Source organism: Patella vulgata, chromosome 5 (genome assembly GCF_932274485.2).
Source record: "Patella vulgata chromosome 5, xgPatVulg1.2, whole genome shotgun sequence".
Taxonomy (NCBI): domain Eukaryota; kingdom Metazoa; phylum Mollusca; class Gastropoda; family Patellidae; genus Patella; species Patella vulgata.
Window position 1 is genome coordinate 46397094 of NC_065883.2, and position 5388 is coordinate 46402481.

At 36.5% G+C, this 5388-nt stretch overlaps 1 long non-coding RNA gene across 1 annotated transcript; it reads left to right on the top strand.

Moving 5' to 3' along the window:
• Window positions 1-346: 346 nt before the first annotated feature.
• On the top strand, window positions 347-2552 carry LOC126820278 (uncharacterized). Its single transcript, XR_008788337.1, has 2 exons — window positions 347-1640; window positions 1959-2552. It is a non-coding gene; the product is annotated as an uncharacterized LOC126820278 (long non-coding RNA).
• Window positions 2553-5388: the final 2836 nt, after the last annotated feature.

A 5388-nucleotide genomic window follows, 5' to 3' on the forward strand; every position in this document is an offset into this window, starting at 1 on the left:
AACCACTTCTTTAGTGCAGAAAAGGAAGGGCCATTGTCTCCTATAGTGGAGACCGTATCCACATATTTCAATGTTTGGGTTAGGACTTTCAGTTGCAGATACTTGATGACTGCCATATAGATAGTTCTGTCCATTTTTGGTGATTTCAATGGGTAGGTTCACAAGATTGTCTGGTACAAATACAATAATAACACTTCAGCTGCAGGTCTTATGTCTATGATTCATTCAATGATTCTACTTGTGGTGGTAAAAGCCAATTAAATCTCTCCTCTTCAGATCTAGAACTTTTCAGCCAGCTGTTGTATTATAGTGTATCCACACAAAGAAAAATTAATGCAGAGAAAAATCATTATTACATAATAAATATATAAAATGACAATAAATGATGTGGTATTCATATTTCAATCAGAAGACGGAGAAAAATGGGGTTTAAGTCCACTCGACAGAAACTAGGTATTTTGGCATTAACACATGGTCCAATTTTATTTCAATAATTTGCTTGTGCGTATGGGTCATTAGCAATGGAAGGAAACTGGAGTTCGCAGAGAAAACCCTCGAAGGATGAACGTGCTACCCTACTCCTTGCCACGTACAACTGGGGATTTGAAACCACACCAGTTCACTAAATGGCAGACCTTATGATACAGCGCGCACATACTAACCATTCACCCCCCCCCCCCTTATTTCAAACAACAAAATTAAATGTATTGATACAAATATATATCTATGGATACAAATATATCTGTACAAATGTATATAGATAGAATAATCGTATAGATAAAGAAAAATTAAAATCCCCGGCTACAATCCAACCAGGGAATAGCGGGAGTGTAGACGATCTGGGACCTAGCTCTCCAAACAAATTACGCTCCTGAAGCAAAAAGAAAGAGTAAATCGGTGCTGCCTGTTGTGTGTATTATATGTAAAAAACGTGACAGATTTGTCACTGTTGGAGAAAATAGGAAGAAGGGTGTATTAACACAGACTCAGACCCAAACAGGCTCAGGTAGGCCTAATGTTAATATTATGTTACTTACTAAATTTATAATTATTACTAATAAATATTAAATATATTCATCCTACAGTTTTTAATTATTGTGTTGTTGTTTTTGTTGTAAATGGAATCAGAAGTGCTACTGCAATCACTGTAAAATTGTTATGAAGCTAGCCAGTAAAGCCCTTTACCCCATTTGTTGATTTGGCACAGTCATTGGTTAAAGTGTTGCACATTTGCTTGCACAAGGGATGAAACATAGAGAAGTTAACTTGTTTTTTATTTTCTTGGCCCACTTGTAGGTGCCTTGCTAAGACGATCTGTCTCTAGACCATTTCCGCTCACACAAAGGATCTGAACTAAACCGCATGCCAGAGTTGACCAGCCAGGTACATGTACATGTAGGCCTCAAAGTGACATTCCCTCCCCCACCCTTGAGCACAAACAACATTCAACGCTATATGGTGTATAATTTGTTTGCAAATTTGTTTGTAGGCCAACTGTTGAAAGCTGCTGAATTGAAAGAGGATGAAGATATTTTAAGGCATATCAGAGGGCAAGATTGTGTGGCCATTGAGGTCAGATATCACCAAAAATGTTATAGGCAATATACATGTACTGAATTTCTTAGACAGTTATCAGAAAGGTAAATATTTGTGATGTTTTTTTTATTTGTATTCTCCGCCTTCTTGCCACTGGTATTATTCAAATAAAACTGAACCATGGGTGAGTCCTGAAATTACTATGTTTTTGTCCAGTGGACGTTAAACCGCAATTCTCCTCTCTATCTCTCCTTGTACTGCTAATGCCTTCCTGTCTTCATTAGCTGGTTTCTGCATGAAATAAGATGTTAACCCCTGTGTAAGTGTCTTTTTCCTCTGTTGTACGAAATTAATGAGAGTAAACCAAGCTCCAGAATTTTGTTTTAATTGTGTACATGTATATGTTTATTTATATTTTTCAGCAAAGATGACTAGCCCTCCGTCGAATATTAAACCACATACAATATATTCTGTGAAGATGTCATAAGAGAAAGAATCATAAATGGCCAGCAAAGTTGTCTTGTACAGACAGAGAGAGAGAGAGAGAAATGGGGTTTAACGTCCACTCAACACAAACTAGGTCATTTTGGGACTAACATACGGTTTCAATTTTATTTCAATAATTCGCTTGCGCGTATGGGCCTTTAGCAGTGAGAGGAAACCGGAGTGCCCGGAGGAAACCCACGAGGTTGAGAAGACGCCTCTATCTCCATGCCACATACGCTCACACCTGGGATCAAAGCCACAGCCACAAGCCAGAGGTGACCGACCAGCTAGAGGTCGAAGCGCGGCACTCTAGGCCATCCCAACCCCCCTTTCTTGTACAGACCTGTGCATGTGTAGTCAATGTGAAAATGAAAAAAAACTGTTAAAGAGACCGAATTTGATGTTAATACATTTAGTGACAGTGATGATGATAATGAAGATTAACTTTGATGACATTTGATGTGCAGAGTAACTGTTTAATTTTGATTTTCAATGATTGTTTCACTTTAATAAATAATTTCACAACTGTTCATCCTGTTTTCTAACCTTTCCCTTCATTCCAGCCCAGATACACAATTATTTTTAACTTATATCTACATGTATGTTTGTAATTTGACCATTAATCATATCCGAAATAGTAGTTCACAGCTACATGTACAGTTGTAAAAATACTGTAGTGGCTAATTGAAAGGGAACATGTATGTGGGTTTAGAATGTTTATCTTAGTGGAAAAAAATCATGTGGTTCAATGCTTATAAAGTGCTACTGATCTCCATTATTTCAAAAGCATATCACTCAACTACTGTCAAACATATCCCCTGGCTAGAATATGCTACAAATCGACTCTAGCATGTTCCATACAAGCGATAATTTCTGAGCAAACATCCAACAACCAACCCTAACAGGCCCTTGAGATCCAACAAACAAAATAATTATTGGGCTTGTTTGCCCACACCTGGTCTTATGATTCATACAAGACCTGATAGTCTATCAATTACAGGCATTTGACAGAAAGGGAGATAATTCTTTTTTACCGTTAATGGATTTCCACAATTCTTTATTCACCCATGACATTTGTGTTTTGAGCATTTTTATTTACATCAAAATCTGTCCAATAAACTGTTCATTGCCAAGGATGAAGGCATGAGGTGTTTTACCAACTATTTAATTTTATGTCAACTTCAGAACTTTTAGTACACAAATAGCATTTATTTGACAATTTTGACGAATTTCATCTGGCCCTAAATCAATAAATTGAAAACATTTTGCTTGGAACTCCCAGATTTTGTCTTCCTGGCATCATAAGCTTTCCAAAAATGTATAGTTTTTCTTTTATGGAAGACCGTGTAGCGGAGTTGTGTTTCTAAGCTAGCTAGAAATTTTGGCTGCAGGCCTACACCTCCCAAGCTAAATTTCCCTCATGTCGTCCTGTATAGCAAAGGCATATGCCTGTCTTAATTAACCCAGTACTAAACACAATTTACTTGTTTAATTTTTCCAGCATTTTTCAGGATAGCTGATGGGATGCGGGTCAAGTTATGCCACTTGTCTATTTAATTATTTACCAGTGAAAAATCGAATTAACTTCACCAAATTTTTACTCATTATAATGATTTTTTTTTTTCTGTTCATATTATTTCTATGACATGTGACAGTGACTGTGAATATGAAACTCTAGAGGCCAAAGTTAATATCCGATTGACTTTAAATTTATGCGCAGTGTTGTGGCCCCTGATCACTTCAAAATATCTTGTGGACGCTCTAGAGGCCAAAGTTAATATCCGATTGACTCTAAATTTATGGTCATGACACGAAGATGCCTACAGTATTGATTTTCAGCGATATCTGATATTTACTGCCATTTCCGATAATTACCGTGAGAGTTATTGCCCTTGATCACTTTAAAAAATCTTGTGGACGCTCTAGAAGCTAAATTCAATATCCGATTGACCATAAATTTATACAGTGTTTAAGGTCATGAGATGAAGAAGCCAATTGATTTTCAGCGATTTCCGATTGAATCTTTTGAAAATCACACCTAACTCTAAAACTAAAGGCAAGAAACGGGCCGGTTTACATTGAAGCACAACTAATTCCTGTCCTGCGTACTCCATAAATATAATATACGGTTTTCTAAATATGCCTTGGATGGTAGCCACAAGTCGACAATTTTTGTTTTGTATTTTTCCCATTTTGTTCATAAGGTAAATGTAATTTTTCAGATACCTGATGACATTTATACTTATTGTTTCAATAGATTCTAATAACCCCCTTTGCAGTTAATATGAAAGCTTTCATATCTGCTATGCAGATCTAGTTTTTTTTTTGTGTTTTGTCCACAAATCGGATTTCTCAGAATCTAACCATAGGATCGTTCTGAAACTTTCACCTATCCCCCCAAAAATGGGTGGTGGCTGTTGATTAAATATATTTTCAAAACGTTTTACGAATCCGAAATCACCGAATTTTACGAAGGAATGCATTTGACCTACAATGCTGTAACTCTGTGACTATTTGACCTATTTTACTAATTCTTTTTTCTTTGAGTATCTTGAAACATTTACTTCAAATCTGCAATTTCGGATTTTGGCATTTCGAAAATTCGTCGCTGTCATTTCGAACCGGAAGTTATTACCAATTTGACAACTTCTTTAATAGTTGTGCGATTTTCGTGAAATTTAGAATGTTAGTAGATCTTGCCAATGCGACTTCAATGATGTCCTTGGAAATTTTCTAAATTATCTCCCCTTGGTGAAATTAAGGATCAAAGTTTTCAAAAAAATCGTCGAAATATAGGTCAGAATGACCTAAAAAAAAAAATCGATACTAGACAAGTAATTACTCATTAGTACACAAAATATGGAGTTTGTCGATCGAACCGGAAGTGCCACCATCTTTAAACGTGAAAAATCAAAAAGGCTTTTTTGCTATTTTACTTACAGACTCGGGCGTCATATTTTCGGAATCCTGGAAGGAATACCTAAAAATCTATCGGATCAGAATTTTGATTTCGGTCACGTGATGGTCACCATTTTGAATTGAAAATGAAAAATAGAAGCAATTTGAAGGGCCGGGACTTTGGAACACAAGAACTCTCCTTCTAATTAAGCTAGAATGTTCAAACTTGGTGTAGGCGTTCACTAGGTCAATGTCATGATTGAGTTCAAAGATGAGCATTTTTTGCCTAGGGTAAGCAGAGATAAGCAAGCTGATTTGTTGATTCTTTAGGGCACGATGACATTGGTTATAATGAATGGAGGGCGATGAAACTCTTGTCAATCGAGAGGCTAATAGCTGGCCTGTTGTGTGAAATCATTGTATCATTTTTTATTCGAATTTCTCCTTTGATGTTTTCCGTGCCGACAA